Source organism: Erythrolamprus reginae, chromosome 1 (genome assembly GCF_031021105.1).
Source record: "Erythrolamprus reginae isolate rEryReg1 chromosome 1, rEryReg1.hap1, whole genome shotgun sequence".
NCBI classification, from domain to species: Eukaryota; Metazoa; Chordata; class Lepidosauria; order Squamata; family Dipsadidae; genus Erythrolamprus; species Erythrolamprus reginae.
The window spans coordinates 119,095,532-119,110,877 of record NC_091950.1 but is presented as its reverse complement, the minus strand read 5'-3'; the positions used below and the strand labels follow the sequence as shown (position 1 = coordinate 119,110,877).

The 15,346-nt window shown below is 40.7% G+C and overlaps 1 protein-coding gene across 2 annotated transcripts in view; it reads left to right on the top strand.

Annotated features, from left to right (window-relative positions):
• Nucleotides 1–2,908: 2,908 nt before the first annotated feature.
• BMAL1 (basic helix-loop-helix ARNT like 1) overlaps nt 2,909–15,346 on the top strand; it is a 62,128-nt gene continuing 49,690 nt past the window's right edge. For both annotated transcript variants that reach the window (XM_070762770.1, XM_070762762.1), the window contains exon 1: nt 2,909–3,077. The gene's annotated coding sequence lies outside the window, so the exon portion shown is untranslated. The remainder of the gene's footprint in view (nt 3,078–15,346) is intronic.

Sequence of the window (15,346 nt, the reverse complement as noted above, 5' to 3'; positions counted from 1 at the left end):
TTAAGTATTAGTATTAAGATAGCTGAGTTATTATTACTATTGTTATTGTTATTTATTAGACTTGTATGCTGCCCTTCTCTGAAGACTTGGGGAAGTTAAAACCGTTCGAAGTACTGTAGATCTATTTAAATAATTGGAAGGAGTTAGTGTGATTGCATTTAAGAAAACTTTATGGAATTAATATACTACCATAATGTACATTTCTCCAATCCTTTGCTATTTCTATGGGTCAGGCACACATGTACAGAAATACACAACAGAGTATACTGTATATCTTCTGTGTTATTTGCTGCTTGACAAATTGCTGGGAGGCAGCGGCCTTTTCCCCCTGTCTTCCTCCCCCCAAAACTAAGGTGCGTCTTATCCTCCAGTGTGTCTTATACTTCAAAAAATATGGTAAGGTTCAATCTTCCTAGATACATTTTTCCCTATATGTTTCTTATAGTAGGGCTAGGATTTATCAACACAGAAATTGAGTATACTGGAAACATTGTTACAGAGCAGATACTTGGAAAGAAAACTAAATGAATGAGCAGGCTTCACATAGAAGACTATAAAACTTGGATTTCATAAGGATTTCTTAATTCAAAGATAGGAAGAGTTTTTAAAAAAAAATAAGTACCAGGGGTGAAATCCAGTAGATTCTTACAGGTTCGGCAGAATCCATAGAGGAAATTTTGAGGAGAACCCAGAAATACCACCTCTAGCGGGAATTTTTGCAATATCCTTCCCCCAGGAGTGGGGAGGGAATGGGGATTTTGCAGTATCCTTCCCCTGCCATGCCCACTAAGCCACACCCACAAAACCGGTAGTAAAAAAAATTGGATTTCACCACTAGGGCACTGAAATCAACTAACCAGAGTTTGATTCAAAATACCGTATATTAAATAAAATATATTATAACATGAGTCTTCGGAGACGGGCAGCATAGAAATCTAATAACTAACTATAATTAACTATAACAAAAATTTTTGTTTCAGAAATATGATTTTGGAGGGTGATTTCCTGATGACTTTACAGTCAAACAGATGAGTCAGGAACTATTTGCTGATCTACTAGTATTCAGAGTAGTACTACTGATTTTTCCCTACCATTATTTACCTCAAAGCTTTGAAAAAAAAAAGTCTCTTTTAAGTTACAGTCTATTCCTGGAGTCTAAAATGTGCAATTTTTGGTAGCAATGCCAAATTGTTTCCTTACTTTCCTGCATTCTTTTGGGAAACATTCTTTTTGTAAGGGGCGTGCATAAGTGCACCACTGTGCCTACCGTCCCTGTCCTATTGTCTTCTTTTGTTACTTTTTGTCATTACTTATCTAATGTTTTATTTGTACAAATTATCACCCTATAATTGTTTGACAAAACAAACAAACAAACAAACAAACGTTTCACTACCCAGTCTAGCCTATGATTTCCTGGTGTTTTTCCATCCAGTTACTAGTCAGATCCGACACCTTTCATTCAATTTCTATGCTGCCCCTTTATTGAGACTCAGGGCAAATTTATGCACATGTTAGAAATCTACCAATAAAATCTACATTAAAATACTATCCTAAAACCCCAGGCTAAAAATCAATCACATCCACCCACTCATTGGCTGGGCTAGATATTAGAGATTCGTTGGCCCCAATGAATCTCTAATATCTAGCAAAGATGGGTCTTTAGAACCTTATGGAAGGTGGGGGACAGTGGGGGTAGTGCAGATCCCTGGAGGGGGGTTGTTCCATAGGGCAGGGGCTGCCACAGAGAAGTCTCTTCCCCTAGGCCCCGCCAGTCAGCATTATCTGGCTGACAGGACCTGCAGAAGGCCGACTCTGTGGGCCCTGACTGGTCGCTAGGATATGTGAGGCAGAAGATGGTCTCGTAGGTAATCTGGTCGGGTGCCACGTAGGGCTTTATAGGTCATAACCAAAACTTAAATGTATTTGGAGACTAAGCGGTAGCCAGTGCAGCTTATTTTATTTATTTATTTTATCAAGTATGTATTTGTAATATATATAGACAGTGAAGGGCTACCAAAAATTTTACTACCACACTCTGGGCGTGGCTTATGCGTTTTCTTTCAACATCTTTCAGTGTAAATTGGGTGCTTTGGGGTGCTGCTCCATTTTTGCTACCCCACTGCGTTTCCCCCCCCCCCCCACCCAGTCCGGGCAGTAGCCCACCCCTGTACATAGATATAACATTGTTTATATACATAAGATGGGTACTGATAGGGGGAAACATTTGGACAGGGATGGTAGGCACGCTGGTGCGCTTACGCACGCCTTGCTTTCCGAGATCAGCCGAGCAATTAGATGCTGCAACCAGAATTTAACAACGGAGAGGTTAGGATCTGCCACAGATAAATGGTATTTGGAGACAGAAAGTAGATGCGGTACGAGGCAATGCGCAAAAAGCGGGGAGAAAACGAAGGTTGGGTGGAGAGGGAAGCAGCGGGTTATCGGTTTGCACTCCGCAAGGAGCAGATGCGCGCAGAAGCAGACATAGGTAGTCCAACACCGCTCGGCACAGCGAGAGCGGGATAGCCGGGCGTACGGGGTATCCCGCTCGGCTGTCAGGACCTTTACATCCGGGCCTCACCCGTTCCAAGCAGCCATTTACGCAACTCCTCACAAGGCGGGCGGGAGCTCGAGGGCGAGCTCGAGCCGAGCGCGCGCGCACACCCGCGCGCGAGTCCACTCGCCCCCCCCCCCCCCCCGCCCTTCTCTCGCAAGTTACCCTCGTTTAATCGGGCGGGCACGAGCAGGAGGTGTTATCCTCGTCCTGACTCGTTTACTCCTTTCAGCCGCACGGCTCGGATTGGCCGGCCGGGTCGAAGGCGGGCCCTAAGCGCGGTCTTTCGGGAAAGCATTGGACGGCAGGGGCAAAGCCCGTCCGGCGATTGGCCAAGAGGCGGGCCGGGGCTTGATGCGGGGGGAGAAGCCATTGGCTGGAAAGTAGGTTAGTGGTGCGACGTTCAGCGGCAAGCCAGGCGGAAAGTAGGTCAGGTATAGGGGTTGCTGGTGCCGGCCGTCGTTTGCTTGGGCTTACGCTGGCGAGCCGAGAAGCCACGGACGAGACCCTTTCCTACGCAACGGTGAGGACCGGGAGGGGGACGGAGAGCTGCTGCTACCTTGCAGTCGGGGTGACAGGAAGGGAATCAGGGCGGCGGCGTTAAGGAGAGAGGCGAGGCGGCGGCGGAGATTCCCCTTTGATGCCCGCGCGCCACCAAAGGGGGATTCCTCGTTTGGAACGTTCCCCGGGCAGGTTGACTTCTGCCGAGGTGGTTCCCCCGCGCCGGCTTGCATTCCGCTTTCGGGCTTCTCTCCCTGGACAGGTGGGCGGAGGAAGCGAGAGCGAGCGAGCGCTGGGTTGCAATGGGTACCTTGTTTATGGGTGGGTGGGTGGGGTGCGCCAGCCTAGGGACTGGGTAAAAAAAATCTCAGGTGCGGCGAGGCTTTTTTTGGTAGGGGTGGGTGGGGGGGGTTTCCCACGGCTTCGCGGGGAAGAGGTTTCCTCCCGAGGGGGGCATTATCGGGGCGCCCCCCTCGGGAAAGGTTGGCAGGGGAGTGCAATAAGATGGGACGGTGGGTGGGAGGGAGGAACCCACCCTTCGGTAGGAAAACGGTGTATCCGTCCCCCCCTGGTTTAATATCGCGGGGCATTTGCTCGGGAGAGAGATGTGGAAGTGAAATTAGATGCTCTTCCTCTTGATTGGAGAGCAGGAAACAGCGTTTTATTTACATAGGGTTGTCCTTAAAAAACCCGGAGCCTTGCAGTAGCAGTTCCGCGCCGGGTTGTGTTGTTTTTCAGGGGCTTTCTTTTCGTTTATACGGGATTTCTTGCAAACCGAAAACCCGAGCCGATGTACCCGGAGTAGAACCTGATTCCCCTCCCCTCCCTCCGGTTTTAGGGACGACTGCTGGGTTTTTCATTGTTTTATTGTTGTGTGCGGTTGTAATATTCTATTTATTGTTGTGTTGCTTATGTACGCCGCCCAGAGTCCGTCTGGAGTTGGGCGGGTTATAAACCCAATAGATTACATTAATAACACAAGAACAAGGGGGCACAATCTGAAGTTAGTTGGGGGAAAGATCAAAAGCAACAAGAGAAAATATTATTTTACTGAAAGAGTAGTAGATCCTTGGAACAAACTTCCGGCAGACGTGGTAGATAAATCCACAGTAACTGAATTTAAACATGCCTGGGATAAACATATATCCATCCTAAGATAAAATACAGAAAATAGTATAAGGGCAGACTAGATGGACCATGAGGTCTTTTTCTGCCGTCAGTCTTCTATGTTTCTATGTTTCAAAATAAAATAAATACAACACTCGCTCTCCCCCTTTCCCCCTTTTTCTTTATTTTTGGGAACCCGGACTTGCTGAAAACTCAGCTGCTAGGAAGGCAGTAGTAGTTGACCTTTTCGGTTTGAATGTTTCGGAGTGGAAAGGACGGCAAACGTTAGGAGTTTAAAAGGCAGATACGCGGAGAGTGAAGGAGAAAGAGGGGGGAAGAAAGATAGGACGGGCTCCGTTTCTCTAAAAAGGAAACCTGTTTACGATATTGGGAGTGAAGCCCTGCCGATTTTCATCCGGACGTAACTTTCTGGTAACTGGACACATGAGTCACTTTTCTGGACTCCCGAAGCTTTGATTATTATTTTTTCCTGTGAAAAGAGATGTCAGCTACGTGTTTAATGGAGCCTTCTCTGATTTCGATTTCTAAGTAAATCTCATGCTGTTATAATTGATAAAATGTTGCTCTGTTTAATGAAGAACGCATGTGTGGTTTACATGTGGTTCTTGCTTTTAGTGCCTGCCTGTTGCAACCACATTAAAAAATAACTTGACACATCAGGCAAAATTGCATCATTTCTTTAATGCAGATCTTAATGCATAATTATATATATGTATGTATGTATGTATGTATATGTATATGTTTATATATATATATAAACATATATATATATATATATATATATATATATATATATATATATATATATATATATATGTAGATTGTTCTGAGTTCGGGTTTTGCCCCGTGTAATATTTTGAGTGTCTATGCGACGTTTCGGTGAAATCACATTCACCATCATCAGGCTGAAGTTACACGAAGCTTAAAACTTCAGCCTGATGATGGTGAATGTGATTTCACCGAAACGTCGCATAGACACTCAAAATATTACACGGGGCAAAACCCGAACTCAGAACAATCTACATACATACACCCGTGAAAATCTACGAAAACAAATATATATATGCTAAAATAAAGCCTGAGTGAACTTAGTTTTAAAAGTAAAGGCCCAAACATGCTGTTCAAATATATAACAAATATATAATATACAAATATATTTTAAAAACAACTTTGAGGGCATTAAAATATCTAGAATGGAAAGAAAGAAAACCACTGTGTTACTGTGTTATAAAATCTCTATCATAACATAAGCCTAACAATGTATTCTTTTATATATTTGGAGGAATTCCTACCATGTTTAATGACACTTACTTCCTTATTAAACATTGCTTCTTGAAATTTATTGGCAAGATGAGCTTTTAAAAGTTAAGATAATAATTTGAAATCTAATCTTGGTGTCTGAATAGTTTGAACTTTGGAGTATCTGGTGCTTTCCTGAGTGCGGTTACTTGCAGGTGTTTCGTACTCAACTAAGTAACATCATTAGTAGTTTGGAAACCCCCCCCCCCCAGTTCTTAAGGACCACTCTCCCTTTTTAAAGTGATCACATGGACACATCAATTTCCTCTTTGTTTGCCTTGTTTTGAAATACTCTTTCTCACATTCTAAGTGTTTTCTCGCATCTTTCTCTCCACCCCTCCCTTCCCCTCCCTCTCCTATTTTCTGTTAGAGGTCTTTTAGATGAATTTTATTCTACATACATGAATATTCAGGGCAACTGTAAATAGTGTCTTCATTATGGAGTCTCAGAGGTGCTCTCTAAGCTTGGTTGTTTGCTTGCCAACTAGGTAGCGTCATCCCTGCCAGTGAGTGTTGATTTGTTCCCTGTTTATATAGAGTACCTTGTCTTCTCCTGCCACCAGTCATCAATAGATACATAAAGATAAATCACTTTTACACACCATTCAAAAGAAACAATATGGTAAGAAGGAAGCAAAAAGACCAAAACATATCCTCTCCAGTCCCCAGATAAGTGGGAATTAACACTGGACAAACAGTACACTAATCGAGAAATGCCAAGGAGAAAGCCATGCCCCCATGAATACTGGCATTGTATATAAATAGGGAGCAAACCCCACACTCACTAGCATTGTGGGACTAGAATATAATTCCAGTCCAAGAAGTTCTTTTGATTATGAATATACCATATTTAAGAGCTTCACTTCTGGGGCAAAATGTATAATAATGTGAGTTTTGGAAGCAGACATCACAAAATATGCCCTTACCTATCTTGCTCAGTCAAAGAATTTTAGAAGGAGCTTCAGATGCAAATACACTTCAACATGTGGTTAGGAATTCAAATTTATTTGTAAGCAAGGTACTTTCTAAGCACAATAATCATGTTAATGAGAGATATGATACACTTGGTCCCCATAATGCAGGGAATTTTCTTTTCAGTGGAAGTAATTATACTATGATTCAATGGTTAATAATAAATAAACATAAATGAAGATTTTGCTCTATACCACATCAAAAAAATCTTTGGGCCAATGGGGCCATTGTTTCAGAAACATTCCTTGCCAAATTCTTCAATTAATTCAACAACAGCAGAGGTTCTAATATATTGTTGTCTTCACTAGAGAAATTCTTTAAAAACCAGGAAAATATTCAGAGATGCATCTATCTTAAAATAGCCCATGTTGAACTGTATAACACAGTCAACATCAGGAGCTGACCAGAGAAAATATTTTATAAAATTTGGCCAGTTTCATTTCTGTAAGAGTCACAGGTCCCTAATTTCAGATGCATTCTATAAGTTAGCCCATTTGAGGTACCTTGGTTCAAAACTTGTCCCATGAAGTGCCATTTTGTTAAAGGTTAAACACAGAGCTTTATTATTATTGTAGCTGTGTATGCAATATCCCAGTAAATTTAACTAACATTTTATTTTGTACACAATTTGGTTGCAGATAATAACCCCCAAAATATAGTTTTTAAAATGCCAGCCATATGACAAGCAATTACTGGTTGGGTATTTTTTAAAGAGATGCACCCATGAGGCTTGGGATTGTAGTGTACTGTATTATCGGCACACTGATAATACGGAACTCCACACTAGTGGATGATCTCATCCAGTGGTTTTATATAGACGTTGAACAGGCGAGGAGAGAGTGTTGAGACTTGAAGCATTCTACATAAGAGGCCACAGGCGTGATCTCTTCTCTCCGCACTACCAACCACTGAAGAAGAATGTGAATTACTGGAACGCACTGCCTCCCATTCCTAAGCCCTACAGTCAGGACAGAATAATGCTATGGTCAACGGTATTTAAAGCCACTCCAAGATCAGGAAGCACTAGAAAGGGCGCATTAATTAATGCATCATCCTCATGCTGCTCTGCCAAAAATCATCAACAAGTGTGAACAGTCCTGTCTCTGTCCTGGATTCTGGCCTGAAATCTGTCTGATAATCTGTTTCTTCCAAGTACCTTTGTAACTATCATCCGGCCAGCTTTCCTACAACTGAAAAGTTGTGGAATCTTCAAAAAGAGAAGATGGGAAACTGGCTAATAGAAACATAGAAGACTGACGGCAGAAAAAGACCTCATGATCCATCTAGTCTGCCCTTATACTATTTTTTGTATTTTATCTTAGGATGGATATATGTTTATCTCAGGCATGTTTAAATTCAGTTACTGTGGATTCATCTACCACGTCTACTGGAAGTTTGTTCCAAGGATCTACTACTCTTTCAGTAAAATAATATTTTCTCATGTTTCTTTTGATCTTTCCCCCAACTAACTTCAGATTGTATCCCCTTGTTCTTGTGTTCACTTTCCTATTAAAAACACTTCCCTCCTGAACCTTATTTAACCCTTTAACATATTTAAATGTTTCGATCATGTCCCCCCTTTTCCTTCTGTCCTCCAGACTACAGATTGAGTTCATTAAGTCTTTCCTGATACGTTTTATGCTTAAGACCTTCCACCATTCTTGTAGCCCGTCTTTGGACCCGTTCAATTTTGTCAATATCTTTTTGTAGGTGAGGTCTCCAGAACTGAACACAGTATTCCAAATGTGGTCTCACCAGTGCTCTATATAAGGGGATCACAATCTCCCTCTTTCTGCTTGTTATACCTCTAGCTATGCAGCCAAGCATCCTACTTGCTTTCCCTACTGCCTGACTGCACTGTTCACCCATTTTGAGACTGTCAGAAATCACTACCCCTAAATTCTTTTCTTCTGAAGTTTTTGCTAACACAGAACTGCCAATACAATACCCAGATTGAGGATTCCTTTTCCCCCAAGTGCATTATTTTACATTTGGAAACATTAAACTGCAGTTTCCATTGCCATAATAATATATTCCAGTAATAATTGTCGAACAGGGAAGGGTCCTGCCTAGTGAGAAGGGATGCACCATTGCTTCCTTCAGTTCTGATAGGAACATTCCCTCTCTCAAAGAGACTGAACCCACCACATGAACCCACCATGGGGTCACCTCCCGGGTTGTTTTAATAACCCAGAAGAGCTAGCATTTAACAAACAGGTGGCTGAACCAACAAACAGGAAAACGTTATCCTGTTTCTTGGACAGAACAGAATCAAATTCAGTCCAGATAACATCACAAGATTGCCCCTTGGACTTGCCTCATCGGAATCTAACTCTGAGCGATTTTGTCTGCCAAGTTGCAGGAATGTTCCCCAGTGTGCCCTTGCAGATGATTCCATGCACTCCCTGGCCCCGGAGCAGCTTACCCTAGACAAGGCCATTGGACAGCTATCAGGAGATGCAACAGGATGGAGGAATAGAAAGTTTTCACTACCCTTATCATCACAATGTACCCAGTTCTGTTTGGTCGGATATCTTCTTTGACTTTCTCATCCAGTAAACCAGGCATCACCTTTAGCATTTCATCTCCTGGAACTCCTCAGAAAGCCCGGTAGGACCCTCGGATTGGTGGACAGAAAGAGTCTGCATAGGATCAGTCTGATGTAGGGTGTCAGTCACATGCCTATGCCAGGCAAAGCATGCCATAGGTGGCACACAGAGCCATATCTGAGGGCACACGAGGCATTGTCCTGGGTCAGCTTCTGATTTTCGGCCATCTTTTGGCCATTTTTACTGTCACCAGGCTTCAGGAAAGCCCCCATGCTGCTTCCTGTGCATGTGCACAACCCTCCCTTGCTGCCCCCACTGCGCATGTGCACAGGCCTCATGGAAGCCTCCAAACTTCCCGTTGGGCCATTTTTCACTCTCCTCAGGCTTCAGGAGGTTTTCCTAAAACCTGGTGAGGGCAAAAAACAAGCCACCTGGAACTCCGGAGACTTCAGTAGGGCCTGTGTACATGCATGGAGGGGTAGCACCGGGGGGGGGGCACTATTGGGTTGCTAGCCGCTAGCCGGTACGGGCCACACTGCATACAGGTAGCGAAAATGGAGCTGGGTGTGCAGCTTCACATTGCTGGCATACACGCGCGCTCCATGTGTAGGAAGCAAAATTTTGTGAGACGATGTGCGTGCACAGAAGATTTTGGCAATTTTTTGCTTCTGCACATGCACAGAAGCAAAAAAACCAACAACGGCAAAATCTTTCACAGAAGACATACCCTGAGAAGGGTATGTCTTCTCACAAGATTTTGCTTCCTGGGCATGTGCAGAAACAAAAATCTTGCTGTGATGCGCACACACGTCGGTGACGTGGACTTGCACACGCATCGTACAGGTACCAGCAGTAAGTAGCAACCCCCACCAGATGGGGAGTTTGTGTCCATGCACAGGGGGCACTGTGGGAGTGTGTGCATGTACAGGGAAGAGCATTGTATTATGGGTGTGGGCACGCATGCCCACACTATTGCGCATGCAGGCACCCTAGCCAAAAAAGGTTTGCCATCACTGACCTAAGATCTTAGTCAAAGTTTCTTCATAAAACCCCCAAGCTCCTTCTGTGACCCAAAATGACCTATCCATTGCTTGGGGTGAGCCAATCTGTTAGGTCCTTTCAGATAACAGAAGTGGCAGATTATTTATTTATTTATTAGATTTGTATGCCGCCCCTCTCCGTAGACTTATATATAATAATAATTAAGGCTACATTTTTTGTGCCTACTTAAGTAAAAATAAATTCTACTTTTGAATACAAATACAGTATATCCGATTGCTGAGTGTGATGGGAAGTTTGCATGAAAAGAATTATCTTTATTTGAATGTAGTTATATATTTTGACAGTAATTTTGTCTATTCTGCTAACAACCAGTAGGTTATGGGCTATTATATGAAGAGAATAGGAAAAATATACCACATTGGTGACCTTATCCTATTACACAACACACTATAGAGAACAATATAAACTAGCCCCTGGCATAGTTCAGAGTTCTGCTTGGAACTAAAGAGAATACAATATACAAATGGACATGTTTGAAAAGATTAAAATATACCTCCTCCACATTCACAAAGAGAGAAAAGGCTAATATCTTACTGAGGTAAATGGGAAAATAACCAGTAATTTCTCACACCCCCTGAAACAAAATGTCTCTAGTTACATACTTAGTATGATTAAGCTGTCACTGATGCACATCTCTTTTTTATATGCAGAATTCCAAAAACTAGTTTTTGTTTCTCATTGTCAGGAATTCCAGCTGTGCTTCCTTCTTTAATACTTACCTCTTAAAATATAATTGGATACTGACAGTATAGTGTTTATATCTTGATTTGTTGTCACGGAGAACTTTTAATCACAGGAACATTCATCTTGATTAATTTGAGTTACATTAATGTGTTGATAAGGTTTTGCAATTTTTCCTAATTTTTTTGCCCAGTTTAATATTATGACAATCCATGCCATTTCAAAAAGTTGAGCTTATATTCAAAGAATAACTTCTAGTTTATTTAGATGATATACCTGGAGAAAAATATTTGGTGAATGAGCAATTGTATGTTATTGTTTTTGTGATTTGATTGTTGCCATGGGGTGGGTTTTTTGTTTTTTTTGCATTGAAACAAACCACTTCTAGTTCATATTTTTTTCCACATATAACCTCAATAGGTTTTAGGTGCTATGCATGGACATTATAACCTTTTCAACCTCGTGCTATTTGAGAAGCTTGGTATTAAGAATTTCAACAGCCCTAAGATGTTTCCAAGTCAGCTGTACAAGTTGGAACAACTTGTGATATTGGTTTGATGCCACACTGTAGTGTTATAGTTGTTTTCTAGTAGGAACTATGCCATTACTATTGAAGCAAATAATATTATCAATGAATTGCATTAACAATTCTAAAGTTCTCGTAACTTCAGTCACAATTTAGTGAAGCTTATTCACCAGACAAAACTTAAATATATTATACAAGTCAGACTATCTACTCAGAAAAAAAATATTCAGGTCAACTGGAACTGGAACTGACCTTTTTTGAAGATTTTTTTTGAAGTTTCCTTTATTCTCACTGAGAGTAATAAGAACAATATTTATCTTGGCTTGCAATACAGTAATAAGAAATTTAGTTCGAATTACTTAAAATGCACCATGTGACAAGGCTTGCAGTAGAAGTCTGGTAAAATTCTGGCAATGGAAAATGATCATTATTTAGCTTAAAATGCAACTTTGAGCTCTTTGGGGGAAAGATCAAAGAAAGTACCATATCTAATATGACAGAAGAATAAACTACTTGCCTAGCTTTCTCTTCCATGTGCTTTTTGATTCAGAGACTATATTTTTCAAAAATCCTTTAAGAATTCCTTTTTTAATCTCAATATAGATTCAGCTTTAAAACTTATTTAAAGACAAACATTCAGTGATATCCACTTGATTTATATCCTGCCTTAGAGGAAAGTAGATGTGTGGAGTTTGCCAGGTTATATTTTCACAATAATATCAGGCCCTAGGCTGAAAGACAGAGATTTGCTTTTATTTATTCCCCAAGGTAAAATTAGGAATGTACTTCAATGCAATGGATAAAACAGATTTGCCTGTATTATGAATGTTGCTGGGTTTAGAAAGATGATTTGAGAAACTTCATTAAATGGGCCTAATACTGTACATATTCTAAATCAAATTCTTTATTATCAAAACATTTAAATTTGACAGCAATTTTTAAATGTATTGAAGTATACTTCATGTGTATGCTGGGATGCTAAAATAGGTTTGAAAAGGTAGAAATAATAATTTGTTGATTTTTATTTTGTTTTGGATGGACAAGCAGTTGCCATGAGGCACGTATATATTATTATTGCAATTTGTTACAGATTACTTGGTATTTTATTGACTAGCTGATAAGCATAATCTGCATGCAATAAACGTTGCTTTGCCTCTTTAAAAATGTCATTCTTGTTTTGATTAAGCCAATAAAAATAAAAATGTTAAGGCCATTGTCAGTTGTAATGTTTGATCCAGTACAGCCTAGCTGTTGGAAGTGTAGCTATACTACAGTTTGTTGTAGTACACTACAGCTTTGGGTTTTATCTCTCTTTTTCTTTTATGGGGCGTCCTGATAATCTGTGTTTATAAGTAAATCAACACATGGGACGTGGATTTAAACTGAAAGATGGAATGTTTATGACAACTTGCTGAAGTAGAAAATGCACAGAATTCTTTATCCTAGTGGATTTATTTTGGTGCAGTTCTGGCAATGCAGTGAGTTCTTTGCTGGGGTATTTAGAAAGCAGTACAGGGAAAATAGCAGCCGAATGAGGATATAGCTGTAGAAACTGTTGGATATGGAGGACGCATGCTGATTAAGGGTCAGGTCAAATAACGTTGATTGAGGATTGTTAGAAGCAACAAATAAGGCAAATAAAAGAGCAGTTTAAGCGGCCCCAAATTCATCGGCTTTGGAACATTTGAGGCAAAATAGTAGGTCTGTTTTAAAGACCAATCTGGGTAAGAACCTAGTGAAGATGTTGCTGTTTTTATAAAGAAGTATGTAAATAGGGCAGTTAAAAACAAACAGAAAAAGGCTGAGGAAGAAATTGTAGCAGACTTGGCAGTGATACTGCACACACACACACACACACCCTCAAAATTCTATCTCAGGAATTTTAGTAGTAACTGTAGTACAGTATTTGCAAAGTTCCTGAATGGTGGAGAAAAAAATGATGATAAAAAATGGTGTTTGCTGTTAAGCCATATTTTTAAAAATATATTATTATATTATATTACATTATACTTATATATAAAATTTTATATGCATATAATTTTGTGTAGAGTGCTGGATCTGGAAATTGTTTAAATTATCACTACTTTAAGCTATCTTGTGATTTTATCCCATAATTATTGTGCATAGCTTGCTAACTTGATATATCTGTGTACAGCAGACCAACGCCTTATACCATTTTTGAAGATAGTAAGTAAGCAATAATGATTAACAGCCCATGCCCTGTTTATTTTTGTGTCATTAGATTGTACACCACAATATATGGCAGCTAACAGGCACTCTACTTAGAGGTATAGGTTTGGGTATATATCACAGTTGTGGTTTGCTGTGTGGATGTGAATGCACTGTCACACTCAGTCATGTAACAAAGAAAGACTCCTGGCCATTTGATTTTGCAAAGAGTATACAGATAGTCCTTGACTTACAACAGTTCATTTAGCGACTGTTCACAAATTTACAATGGAACTGAAAAATGTGATTTGAGACCATTTTCCAGAGTTACGACTAGTGATGGCCTGCTACTGGAATGGTCAGGTGCTACACTCCGGTAGCGATTTTTGGGCTGCGCACACAGCTGCACATCCCTGACTCTTCCTGATTTGACTTCTGCAAAGGTGCAGCAAGTGAAATTTTGTGTGAAGATGCTTGTGCGATTGAAATTTTTGTGATTTTTGCCCCTTTTTTTGCTGCTGCGCATGCGCAGAAGCAAAAATTTCAATGAAAATCGCCAAAATCTTGCTCGCGTGCATGTACTCACAGAAGATTTTGTTTGTTGCACATGCGCAGAAGCTAAATCGCATGCCAAAAGGCACGCGCACTCTCCCGCGACGGCCTCAGAGGGCACACTGGTAGCACCGAAGATGACAGATACTAGAGGGCCAGCACTAATTTGGCACTAATTTGGCTAGGAATGCAGTCCAAGACACTGTGAAGGCAACAATTTGCCCACAGGTGCAGAGTGGCAAATTCAAACCTAATAGCTGACAAAAATCACGTATCACAGTCTCTGGAGGTTGCAATACAATTGGAAGGGAAATGACTCGTTCTTTTGCCTAGAAATGTTCAGCCACTAAGTGAAGCACATCTCTCTGGCGAGGACTGAGTCAATAACGGGCCAGAGAGAGGCAACGCCAGAGAGAGTGGCAACGGGGTGTGGCTATAAGGTTATGACTCAGTCTCCAGGCAGAGCAACAAAGTCGTTACCTATTCCTGGACTATCCTGCACCCTCACTGGAGAAGAAATCATCCAAATCATGCGGCTATACTGTACTAGAACCATGAAAGTACATCTAGAATTGACCATTAAATAAGAATGGCTTGACATTTTGCAATAAGCATGTGCTTGGGCCCTAATTTGGTTATTCTGAAACAAAAATGAGTATAGACTTCTTGACTTGCATATATTTCATGATTGTGTCCTTTAACCACACCAACAGGCATTTAGTCTTGTTCATATCTTTCCCAAAGTGTGGTGTATCAGGTTAATATACCAGTGTTTAATGTACCAATATTTTGTTCTCAATTAAATGTGACAAGAAGTCAGAATAGTTTGAACGCTTTCACTTAGAATTAAGTCTAATAGTTGAAGAATATTGGCCATTAGCGGAATGCCCTTGATGAGAATGTCGTAGAATATAAAGGACTTAATCTGTCATTCCCAGTTTATTCTTATAACAATTATTTCCTAGTGAACACAACTACTATAATTCAACAATATTTGGAAATCTAAAATTGGGAAATGGTGAACCAGGATTATGATTCTATTTCCCAACAAGGAAGATGGAGCTTCCCCCAGTTTTGTAAATTGGAAGAACGGCTACTTCCGCTGAAAAATACTGTTGAAAGCTGGAGAATGGAGGGGAGATGCAAATAAACACCTGAAATTGAGGTAGAAGAAAAGAGAGAAAGGCCACTGTGGTTCTTTCTTTCAAAAGGAAAAGGAGAAGAAAATAATCTTAGCACATTTTCTGAACTGAATTAGAAATGTTGAACATATTTACCCCAGAGTAAGAATCCCTAAAATTTGAATAAGATTTATTAAATCAGACTCACTACACATTACACGTACAAAAGTTT